The 13,249-nt window shown below is 37.0% G+C and overlaps 1 pseudogene; it reads right to left on the bottom strand.

Annotated features, from left to right (window-relative positions):
* LOC101573354 overlaps positions 1 to 9,225 on the bottom strand; it is a 10,593-nt pseudogene extending 1,368 nt beyond the window's left edge.
* Between the last annotated feature and the right edge of the window lie 4,024 nt (positions 9,226 to 13,249).

The following is a 13,249-nucleotide window of genomic DNA, read 5'->3' as shown; positions in this document are numbered from 1 at the left end:
GGTTTCTTTAGTTGTGCAAAACCTTTTTAATTTAATGTTATCCCAGTTGTTGATTCTTTGTCTTATTTCCTGTGCAGTTGGGTTTTATTCATAAAGTTTTTGCCTACATTTACATCTTCAAGTGTTCTACCTATTCTGTCTGCCAGCAGATGAAGTGGTTGTTTCAATATTTAGATCTTTGATCCATTTAATTTTAGTTTAGTGTATGGTGAAAGATACGGGTCTCATTTTGATCTTCAACATGTGGAAATCCAGTTTTCCTAGGACCATTTGTTAAAGAGACATTTTTTCCAGTGAGGTGTTTGACCCCTTTGTCAAAGACAAGGTGACTGAGATGCTTTGAGTTGCTTTTTCATCTTCTTTTCCATTGACCATTGAGTCTGATTTATTTTATTTTACTTTATTATTTTATTTTATTTTCATGTATTTGGTACAGGGTCTCATTACGCAGCTCGGACTCATAGTGATCCTCCTGTTTTCAGCCTCCCCAGCACTGGGATTATAGGGATGCACCACTATGCCCCGACTGGGTTGCTGGCTCAGCGCACCCAGGGACGACGCTGGCGCAGCATGCTGGACCAGGGATTGAACCCCGATTCCTGCACTTGCCTAAGCAGGCACTTAGTCTACTGAGCTATATTGCTGGCCCTGATTTTAGTTCATGTATACGTTTGCTTACTTTTGTCAGTACTATGCTCTTTCTATCAATAGCTTTGTAATACAGTATAATATCAAATCAGGGATTGAGATGCCTCCTGCTTTGCCCTTGTTGCCCAGAACTGCTTTTGGTATTCTAGATAACTTCTGATTCCATATGAATTTTAGGATTCTTTTCTCTAGCACTGTGAAGTATGCTGCTGATTGTTGGTAAACCCATCTTGGAAGTATGGCTATTTTTACTATATTGATTCTGCTTATCCAAGCACAGGAAATACATATATTTCTATCTCCTTTGTCAGAGTCCTATAGTTTTCAATATAAAAATTTTTCACTTCCTTTGTTAGATTGTTCTCTAAGTATTTCATTTTTCTTGAAGCTATTGTGAAAAGTTCTATTTCTGATTTTTTTCCTCTCAGTGAGTTTGCTACTTATGTACAAGAATGCTATTGATTTTTATTTTAATCTTTTATTTATTTGGTACAAGGTGTTGCTATACAGCTTGGACTCCTAGTGATCCTTCTGTTTCAGCCTCCCCAGCACTGGGATGACAGGCGTGCACTACAACACCTAGTTTCCATGGCCAACTCAGCATGAGGCTAGCACAGTGTGTGGTACTGGAGATTGAATCTGGGTTCTTGCACTTACCATGCAGGTGCTTGGCTATTGATTTTTGAGTGTTGAATTTGTATCCTACTGTTTTTGAATTTGGTTATTAGCTCTAGGAATCTTTTGGTAGGGTTTTTGAGATCTTCTATGTAGAGTATCATAACATCAGCAAATATTGATAATTTAACTTCTTCCCTTCCTATCCATATTTCTTCTGTGTAATTGCTCTGGCTAATAATTCCAGAACTCTACAGAACAGAGTGGTTATATTGGGCATCTGTATCTTGTTCCTGATGTTAGAGGAACAGCTTATAGTTTTTACCTATTTAGTATGATGTTGGCTGTTGGTTTGCCATAGAAGGCTTTTATCAAATTGCAATAAGAACCATTTATTCCAATTTTCTGTAGGTTTTTAAAAATCATAAATAGGTAGTAGACTTTGTCAAATGATTTTTTTGTGTATATTGGGATGGTCATGTGGCTTTTGTATTTGGTTCTGTGAATGTGGTGGATGACATTTGTTGAGTTGTATATGTCAAAGCATCCTTGAATCTCTGGGATGAATCCTACTTCACCATGGTAAACAAGTTTTTGATGATTTTTCACTCTTTTATTTGCTACTACTTAGGATTTTTGTGTCTATGTTCATTAAGGAGATTGGTTTGTAGTTCTCTTTTTTGGTCAGATCCTTCTCTGGTTTGGGTATCAGGGTAATGCTTGCCTCCAGGAATAACTTTGAGAGTATTTCATATCTTTCAATTTCATTAAAGAGTTTGAGGGGTATTAATATTAGCTCTTCTCTGAAGTTATTTTAGAATTCAGCAGTGAATTCTCAGGATCTGGGCTTTGTTGGTGGTTTGATTTTAATTATTTCTTCAATTTTATTATCTGGTATTGGCTTATTTAGAATTTTTATATCATCTTGCTTCAGCTTCGGTAAGTCGTATGTGTCTAGGAAACTGAATCTCATCTGAATTTCCATCTTATTAGAGTGCAAGTTCTCAAAGGAGCTACTGATGATCTTTAGGTTTTTGATGGACCCATTATGATTTCACCCTTTTCATTCGTAATTGCATGGATTTGAGGCTTTCCATATTGATAAGGTTGGCTATTGTTTGTCAATTTTATGTACTCTCTCAAAGAACCAACTCTTTGATTCGTTGATTTTTTGTATTGATTTTTTAGTCTCAATTGAATTATTTTTGCACAAATATTTGTAATTTCCTCCCTTTTATGAGCTTGGGGCTTGACTTGTTTTTTTCTTTGGCTTATTTTTTGACATTCAACATTAGGTTATTTATTTGAACTCTCACTGGTTTTCATCACTACTATAAAATTCTCTCTTAGGAATTCTTTCATTGCAGCTCATAAGTTCAAGAATGTTGTATTGGCATTATTGTTTACTTATAGAAGCTGTATAATTTTTAAATTTCATCTGTGACCCATTGCACGTTCAGGAAGCTATTAATGTATTTATGTAGTTTTGTTGCTTCTTTTGCAATTTATTTTTTATTTTATTGCACTATGATATGATAATATGTATGGGATAATTTCAGTTCCTTTTCATTTACTTTGCTTTTTTTATGGGGTAGTATGTTCTGGAAAATATCCTGTATGCTGCCGTGAAGAATGTGTATTTTGTTGCTGAGTGGAACAGTTTATAGATATCTACTAAGCCCATGTGCTCAAAGGTTTTTTAATTTTGTCTTATTGATTTATTTGTGACAGTGAGGCATTAAGGTCCTCCATTACGTTTGTCTTAGTGCTTATCTGATTTTTCATATCCATTAGTGTTTGCTTTGTATAGTTGCTCATGCAAGTATTTGATACATGTATATTTATGATTATTATCTCTTCCTTCCCCTTTGATTTTTCCCTTAGTGAGTATGTGGTGACCTTGTTTGTCTCTTCTGATCAGTCATGGCTTAAAATCTACACTTTTTTTCGTGTTTCTATTGCATGGAATATTGTTTTCCACCCTTTGACTTTTAGTCTATGAATTCCTTTTTTGAGTTGTGTGTGTTTCTGGTATGCTGCATGTAGATACTGTTCTTTATTCATTCTGCCAATATATTTCTTTTGATTAGTGAATTGGTGTTGTAACTGATAGGTATTGACTTGTTGTCATTATATTATTTTCCATTGTTGATTTCCTTTCTTTACCTTCTATTTAATTGCCTTGCCTGGTGGATTCTTACTGGGATATTTGCCATTAAATTTTATTGGTACTTTGTAATATCCAGAATGATCACTTTCACCATAGAGAATTTGTACCTGTACTTGATATAACTTCTTTTATCCCCATTCCCCTTCTCTGTCTTCAACCCTTCCCTAGGATTCTTATAATTGTTGTCTTCATTGTATTTCTGTAGAATGTCCTTCAGAATATTTTAGAGTGATAATTTAGTGAATTTCTTTAGGTGTTCTTTATGATAGAAGTATCTAATTTGTCCATTAATATTGAAGGTATCTTTTCTTGGGGCATCAATCTGGGTTAGAGATTTCTTTTAGAGATTGAAGAACTTTACTCTAAGCTCTTAAGTGTTTGTGTTAAGAAGTCTGCTGTGATTCTGATTTGCCTTTATAGGTAATTTATTTCTTTCCCCTAGCAGTTTGAATATTCTATTCTTGTGTTGAAATTCTGGAATCATGACTATTATATGCCTTGGCATAGTTTTATTTTTTCTCCTTGATTATGGCACTTTAGTTCTACATGCCTCCCTTATCTGTATGCCAAATTCTTTGTCTATACTTTGAAAGTTTTCAACCATTACTTCTGTGGACAGTTTTTTAAATGCTAATTGTACTATCATCCAATTTTTTCATTGATTCCAGTTACTTTATATTAGTCTTCTTTGCCTCATCTAGAGGGTATTGAATTGTGTGGTCTCTTGCTATTTTAAGAAGTTTATTTGATGATTTCTGACCACAGTCTTATCCTCCAGGTCTGATGTTATATCTTCACATGAGTTGATTCTGTTGCATATATTTCCAATAGACTTTTAATCTCCCAGATTTCTACTTGAGTCTGTTTTATGTAATCCAGTTTTTTCTATGTTTGGAATTCATTGTTTCCATGCTTTCCTAAGTTCCTCTATTTTATTTAAATCTATATCTAATCTAGATTCACTAACCATTTTTTTCATCATGGTCATCATCTCTTTTTTATTTATTTTATTATATTGAGAAACAGATAGCAATGAGACAGTTTCAAACTGATTAATAGGACAGTTTCAATAATTAATACATTGTACATTGTTATCTTCTTAGCGGTTATCTGTAGTACAAGATGCAGACAGGATATTCTGTCCAAACACTATTAGTACAAATCTTTCTTCTCTTTGAATTAAGTGAAAGTAGCTGTATATCTATCCTAACTATTCTGTATATACAGATACAAAATGGTCCTTCCTTTGTTCCTCTTTTTTTCTTTAGTCCTGTCAGAGATGGGTATTCCATTGGCATCTAAATACTGTAGAGGCATGAATTCAGAAAAACAATCCAACACAGTGTAGCAGTCCACAATAGTAGTGGGTTATCCACAGAAGTTGTTGACTTGAGCCTTTCACAGCTCAGCATATTAATATGGCTTGACCTGTGTAATTCTTTTCTTTTTTTGGCTTCACTGAGAAACTTACTCATCTATTTTGTTACTGTTGCTACTACCATTTCAGAAAATGTAGCTGCGTGGCTTTTGATTTTTTCCATCTCAGTACCCACTGGCTTTGACTTGGGTGGGTTGGGTGTTGTTGGGTTGCATCTTGCTTCTGTGTTTTCTCATTTTCTTTTTCCTCCTTTTCTTTATTTGTTTCCTATACTGAAGCTTGCATATTTCTCATATTAGAAAACTTTCTTACTAGTATTGAGGCTTCTTTAGGAAATGATTCATTTTCAGAGATGTCTTCTGGCGTAGTTGCATTTTGAGTTTTGAGTCTGTTCCAGAGTGCTACATCTTCTCTTTATTAAGGATGAAGTTTCAGCCTATTTGGTCTAGCACCCAGCTCTTTGGTACTTGACTGCAGAATTGTTTACGACCCCCAAACATTGTAGGTGTTGGCATACAAAGAAAGATGAATTGATCACAACAACTACGTCACATAAGCTAAAGTATTACAATTAATAATAACAGCAACAGACACAGACTGAAAAATGACAAATTCTGATCAGTATTTGTTACCCTTAACCATAGGTACAAGATTTACAGTTATCTAACAAAATCTAAAATAATCAGAAAATTAAATACAATAAGTATTGATTCAATAGAGCAATTTTACCCTAAGGGGAAAACATTTTAAAGGTAGAAGAGGAAAAAAAATAAAGAAATCTAATAAGAAAAGAAGATTAAAAGCAAGGCTGAAGGACAAAGGAAGGTTACCCAAGCAAGAAGAAACTTATAAAAAAAAAGAGAGGGAAAAAAGGAAGAAGAAAAAATAAAACAAGAACAAAGAAAAGAAAACCCTGAAAATAATGTTCACATTAACAATAAAATAAAAATAAATAAGGTTTTTTAAAAATCCAAAAGTAAAAAAAAAAAAATCATCTGTGATTTGAAGCCTGTAGTTATCATCCGGGATCTAAATTTTGTGGCACGGCCTAATTCCAAGAGTGACTCTACTCTCACTGGTACCTATGTGAGGCAGGCAGGCCCAGATCTGTGCTGAGTAATCACCAGGCAACTGATACTAGGATTGGGATGGAGTGCAATTTCTGGGACTTTAAAATTCATAGAAATTCAGGCTAACCCAGGACTCTTGTTGAGGAACATTTAGCTTATAATTCTTATCTGTGTCTCTGCAGCCTGATTTCAGCTATCTGACCATGGATGCCTCCCGTGGTTGTCTATCAATGACTCACTGTGAGAGTTTAACACTGGCAACCCTGAAATAAAGCCAACACATTGCTGCTCTAAATCCTAGGTTCAGTTAGCCACTCCCTATAGTGGTATCCAATCAAGAGATCTCACAGGCAGCGGGGTGGGGGGTGGGGAAGAATGCCAGATGCTTAAATTGTAATTATTCATTAGGTGATGTAGCACCCAGTATCCACTGCTCCATTCCACTGACATATTTCTTTCAGTAGTGTGGGAGAAATCCTCACTGCAGAAAATTAAACAAATGAGGGGGAGAGATACAGAGAGAGAGAGAGACAGACAGACAGACAGACAGACAGACAGACATAAGAGACAGAGAGACAGAGAGAGAGAGAGAGAAAGAGAGAGACAGAGAGAGACAGAAGAGAGAGAGAGAGAGAGAGAGAGAGAGAGAGAGAGAGAGAGAACATAGGAGCAATATGCAACCTAATACCTTCAACTCATCCTATTGCTGTTATAGTCTATCTGTAAGCTTCTAAGGAAGAGAAAAGCAAAAGAAACACATCAGCGGTAAACTAATCATAGGATGTATTCCAGTTTCAAAAATATTTAGATGTATGGTTTAGTATACTCAACAACAGTTGTGTGTGTGCGTGTGTGTGTGTGTGTGTGCGCGCATGCATGCATGCATGCATGTGCAGAGTCATACTGTATAAAATCGATGCTCAGACAGCACCAGGGCTAGTGCAGACACAATTCTCCTAAAGAAATAATACACTGAGACCAGAAACTTCATACTCAGCTTGGGTCTGTTTTCCCAGGTTCCATCTGGAAAAACAATCTTCATATTGTTATTAAATCCAGACTCTGGCTTCTCTCTTAAAAACAAGAGTTAGATTTTATTTACTCAAAAAATTTTTGTTGAGCACCAAGCTCTAGTTCAGACACAACAAGGAACAATACAGATGTGAATCCCTTATCTCACAAACCTAACATTCTAACAAGAGAATTTGTGAAATGTGTGCCAATTGAAAAATAATGTGGGTTCAGCTGGGAGCAATTGCTAAAAGACAAAGTAAAGCTGTCTCAGGACTTAGGTGCATGGACTATTTCTGGCACTTGTTGTGACATCTCTTCTAAGTAACATTTATGTGGGGCCATCAATGATATGAGTAAGTTATGTAAAAATCTGTCCTATAGGCTCCCTGAAAAAAGCACAGCAAGCGACTATACCATGGTGGTGTAGACACAAGCTTGGCCTTTTTAAAAACAAATAAGATGGTGAAGATGACTGGAGTGCAGTGAGAAAGGGAAAGTGGTGGGAGAGAAGGGAAGACAAAGAAGCTCTTTTAGAGTACACCAGGAACCAGGCTTTTCTTTTTCTCAGATGGGTGAAAATTTTCTGAACTTCTTTCTAAGCATCAAAAAGCAAAATCTTCTGAGTACAACACTGACACTAACATTTTAATCTATTCTTTTCTACGACAAACATGCAGATTCTTCTGTCACAACTACAGAATATAAAAAGTAGACAGAAAACTGCATTTTTTGCTAGAAATGAAGGAAAGTAACTAACTATAAACAGTGAAAACTTTTCAAGATACGATGTCAGTGGGACAGTTGGAACTGTCTATTGCAGAAATGGGCAACCAAGAAGCCTAGAAGCCAGCATAACTGACTCATTCACTTAAGAGCCTAGGCTGAAGGTGAGAGTGGAGTGAAATATGATCCAAGGATGTAACTGCATCTCCCAATCATTTTGAGACAGCTGGCCTGCTATTGGAGGTCACAGTTAGTAGGCTCTCCCACTGTTACTGTCAGCATGCCTTCAATAAGGAGAAATGTGCTTGGCAAATACACAGGGTACTACCTTAGCTTTCTTGTATAGATTCAGCCTGATGTGACTATAGTCATTTTGAGTTGTAATCACCAGGATTGCATCAAAGTAATCCTGGTCAGTGTTTCCTACAAACTATACATAGACAAAGCCATTAGAGTGACACTACGGATGCTGGCTCCAGAAAAATACCTGACTCTTTTATATTAGCTTAAAATAAACAACAACAAAATACTATTAACCAATTTATACAGCTCTTCTTTTAACCTTAAATTTCAGGGTTCTGCCCAGTCTTGCTGCAATCCAGGGCCAAACTTCTGTCAGTAAAGCCTCAATAATTTGCTTTCTGTGTGATCTTAGATATGTCCGTCTCATTTCTTTGGTTTCATGTCATGTCATGTTGGAGCCCGTTCTCCTACACTGTGATGAGCTTTTTTAGAACACTGATATTAAAGTGGTCATATTTATCATGCAAATAATAAAGTCATAGGTAAAGCAACTTCTAATTACACAGTAAAAAAGAAATTGAACTTTGGGATACAAATAAATTCTCAGCTGCAGCTGCTGTTGGGCCTGGCTCCTTCCACACTATTCTTAGACCATTTGATACCTAAACTGGCAAAGGAAAATTACCACATTAATATCAAAATTATGTTCCATGTCCCTTTAATTGGACATCCTATACACTTTGCATGTAAGTCAGTCAGAAATGATCCCAGATCTCTTCCATGTAGCAATGGCAGTAGCAGGCCAACTGTCTCAAAATGGTAGATGATTTTTATAAAAAATACAGAAGAACAAAAACCAAGAGTATCAATTTAAAAATCAAAGAAATATCTTCCAGTGAACTACAGGTGCTAGGACGGAAAAGTTTTAGGAAATTTCTACACAAAGTTTGGCAAGGTTCAACAGGAACTTGAACTTCAAATTTACAGCATATGGTCATGCCACATTAATGAACAAAGATCTGTTGGCTAGGAAAAATTTGACAAATGTCTGCCCAAATTTCTCAACTCCATCCTGCTGCCTCCTCAATACCTGGAGATGCACCACCACATAGATAACAAATTATGGCAAAACCCATCCCAAGTCATGATGATTCCAGTCCTTGAACTAGTATACAATAAGTGGCCTAGATGAGATTTCTTTCTGCCTGCCTTTCTTACTGTGGTTGTTGCTTAGTTTCCAAAAAGCAACACTTCCAAGTGGCAGAGCCACCAGAGTTTCCTTGCAGCACCAGCTGCACGGGTTCAACCAGGGAATCAATTCGAGTGGATACATCAAAAAGGGAGACATGCAAGTTGGGAGACATCAGAGAATTTATCCTCAGTTCTACAAGTGTCTGTACCTTTCTTTCTAGAAACACTCCTTTTAGAGGCTAGAGGGAAAAGCCTTGAGCTCCCCCTAGAGGACAGAGCGGAGCACGTTGTAGGACCTCCCAGTTGGGGTCAGCCATAGATACGTTGCAGAGAGATACGCACCCTTCTTCAGAGGAGGCACTGAGGAAATTTTTCTTTTTTTCTTTTTCTTTTCTTTTTTTTTCTTTTTTTGCAGAACCAGGGATTGAACTCAGACCCTTGTGCTTGCCAGGGAAGTGCTTATTCTACTGAGCCATCTCCCCGGCCCCTTGGGGGGTGTAAGAGCTCATTGCTTCGGGAGTTTTCGCTCATCATACCCTTACATGCGTGAGCCCCTTGAGTGCAAGGCTACTTTTAGGCCTCCTCCTTCTGGTATAATGGTACCTGGTACCCCATGGGCTCTCCACAAAAGCGTTTATTACAGAAATGAAAGCATCACAAGAAACAAGAAAGCGCTAACACTTCTGGAGTAGCCACATTTTATCTTGTAATGCTCATTTATTTTCCCTATATATCTCTATTTTTCCCTTCATCCATGTTATAACTACCATTTATTGCATACTCAATATCTCACTAAATTCTCACAATTCTATCAGGACAGATAGTTGTTCCTACTTTTATGAGAAGAGAAATTGACATTCAAATAGATGATATGAGTTTCTCAGAGTCACATAGCTAGGTGGAATTAAACAGTAAAACAAAGCCATGTTTTCCTAGATTCAGCTTCCATGATTAGTTAGGCTACTTTCCTGGTTTCCTTTAGATTTTTACTAACATTAGCTTTACTTTGTCTGCAAAGGCCTGTGTATACGCATGAACATTAAAGACAGCATTCTTTGTCTTCTTGCTTTACAGAAATGATTATTGGTTGTTACAACAAACACTGTAACAGCGATTCTCATATGTCATTGCACATCATAATAATTTTGGGGAGGAATTTTTAAAAATTGCTGGCATCTGAGCCTCATCTCAACAGTTCTGACTTAAACAGGTCTAGAACAGGCCAGATGCTCAGATGTCTAATAGATTTTCAATGTACTGCCTCAGTTAAGAAGCCATTGCAATATAGAAAAATGTAAAGAAAAGACTTGTAATCTGTGATACAGCCACGCAAAGATAAGCACCATTTTTAATTTTTGCTGATTTTTTTCTTCTCTTTGCTTGAGGACCCACATTTAATATTACAAAAGTAGGATACCATGCAACTTGTTTTGTTGCTTGATTTCTTTACTCCAACTCTTCTACCTCCAGTGTGTGTGGATATGTGTGTGTGTGTGTGTGTGTGTGTGTGTCTTTATAGTTTTTCATTGTATGAATGTTTACCTAATGACTTAAAATCTCATACTGATGGATGTTTATATTTTTAAAAGATTATTCTATTAAAATCAGGACTTCAGTCCACACCCCCGTGCTCTTGATTGTGCCACTGGGCTTATTACAGCAGTATTTACTCAGTCTGATTTATGCCTCCTTACAAAATCCTCTTCTCATTTAAATTAAGGGAGAAAAGACACAGCAAATAAATCCAAGAAATAAAAAACCCGAGACTCTTACATATTTCATGGTCCTATACGTATTAGGATAATGAAACATTACCTTCACTAGTGCGGTTTTCAAGTATGACAATGTATGTGAGATCAGGTACACCCCTTTTCCTAGTCTGAGTTTCCGTGGCCTGCTTTCTGTTCTCCATGACTGGGCATCAGGAAATGCTTTGACGCAGTAACTTCCGGAGCTATGTTCCCAGCAGGTAGTCCCATTGCCACAAGAGGTCACTAAGGGGTAAAAGACCACTGCCTCTCTAAGCAAACTCTTTTGAGCTGAACACTGGCATTCAGGTGTTTGTTTGCAATGGTACAATTCAGTCAGAGGGACCTGAAAGGACACAGTGTTCTGGACTTCTTGGAAACATTGATTTGCTACAAAATGGAAGGAATGCATGTCTTTCCTTAATCTTATCATTAGTCGCTGTTTTAAGAATTATAGTTATAGAAGGGTTGAGTGAAGAGAAGTGACTAAGTGTATGCTCATGACCTTGTGTAACTGAGACAGACTTGCTAAGCCTCTGTATCTCCATCTGTAAAATATGATGATGATGATGATGATGATGATGATGATGATGACGATGATGAGATGATGATGATGGTAAATATTCAATGAAATAAGTACATAGAATATTTGTTATATATTGAAAGTAAACTTGTGTTAGTTGTTTTAAATCTATGTTTTGTATTGGAAGGGAAATGAGTGCATTTTAGGGAGTTTTATTTATTTATTTTTTATGAGCAGAATATATTTATCGAGAGAAGAAAGCTCCTGTCCGAGAGAGGAATAGGAGGGGGGCCCGAATGGGTTGTCCCCAAGACATTTTAGGGAGTTTTAAGTTACAACTTCTGAGAAAACATCAAAACCACAGTAAGCACAGGGAAGTATTTATGATCATGCACATCTGATGGGGCCATTAACTAAAAATTTCTCTTCTCTCCCACTCTCTCCTCCTTCCCTTCTTCCACCTTCCCAACCTCTTTCTCCTTTCTCATACTCAGAATTGAACCTGGGATCTCACACCTGCTCTTGTTTATATAACCTGGAAATATGCTTTGAGAACAAAAAAGGCATTCATTAGTCAGGAAACAAAATATGACCAAAAAAATTCAGATAGCATCTTAAGCTAGGTAAGAATGTATTTCAAATTTATGAAGCTTAGATTGCCTACCCAGTGCTTTCCTTATGGGTGTTTGACCAGTGTAGTCATACAGGCTCCACACATACAGGTTTCATGCCTGATTTAGGGCTTTTTGTTTGCCATCTGGAAAGTCTTAGTAATTTTCAATTTGGACTTGTGTTTTGTGAATCCACCGAGACAACAGAACAAGCACCTAGACAACAGAGTATGTAGCACATGTGTGTTTGCCCTTCCTCGCCACTATATTTTCTTATAGTGTTGGCAATGCCCTATGAATATTTCCTGAGAGCACTGGAGTCCATGAATGCTCTTAAGTTTGAGGAAAGATACTGACCAGAGACGTCAAGCTTTCCATTCAGACCAGGATTTGGTTCTGTTGTAGAAAGAAAACCATTGTAAGAAACAGGAGCAACCACATAAACAACTGCATTCTTTCTTCCTTCTTTTTCACTTAGCCACTTAAGTTGAAAATGATAGTTTCTAAAGAGGAAAAGTATAACATCCCATAGTTCTTGTTATGGCTTAGATCTAAAATGTCTCCCAAAACCCATGCTCCAGGACTTGTTTCCTAGATGGTCTTTTGATAAGGTGGTTGGATCATGAGGGCTCTAACTTCATTGATGCTTTAGTCCATTGAAGAGTTCATAATTTGATGGCATTACTGGGGGTTGATGGAAACAAGCCTTGGAACGTAACTGAAGAGACTGTGTCAGGGATTGGTCAACAGTATGACTGGACAAATTATTTTTGTCTCTAGTGTCTCTCTCTCTCCTTTTTTCCTTGCTTTTAATTTCAATTATGAGTTTTTAATTTAATTTAATTTTAATACTCCCTTCCTTCCTTCCTTCCTTCCTTCCTTCCTTCCTTCCTTCCTTCCTTCCTTCCTTCCTTCCTCTCTCCCTTCCTTCCCTCCCTCCCTTTATCACTTTCTCTCTCCTTCCTTCCTCCCCCCACTCCTTCTTCCCTCTCTCTGCTTCCTGGCTTCCATGAAATAAGCTTTGCTCTGCCATTCCTTCCTGCCATGATTCCTCCTCTCTCAGGCCTAAAAGCAGTGAAGCTAACCACTTAAACCTCTGAAACTGGGAGCCTAAACCATTCCTCCTTTAAGATTTCTCTCTTTTTGGTAAGGAATTTTGTCATAGTGATGGAAAGCTGACTAACAAAGCTCCATTTCCTCTCAATTCTTTCTTACTAATCAGTCAAAGGTAGTGTGTGCTGATAGAACATGTTATCAAGAAGTGAAATAAAAACACTGAGTTCTGTGCTGAATTTCTACTCTCTGGCAATATATA

The sequence above is a fragment of the Octodon degus genome, unplaced genomic scaffold (assembly GCF_000260255.1).
Source record: "Octodon degus isolate 3935 unplaced genomic scaffold, OctDeg1.0 scaffold00094, whole genome shotgun sequence".
Taxonomy (NCBI): Eukaryota; Metazoa; Chordata; class Mammalia; order Rodentia; family Octodontidae; genus Octodon; species Octodon degus.
Note: the sequence above shows the minus strand (reverse complement) of the source record. Positions and strands in the feature narration are given on the sequence as shown.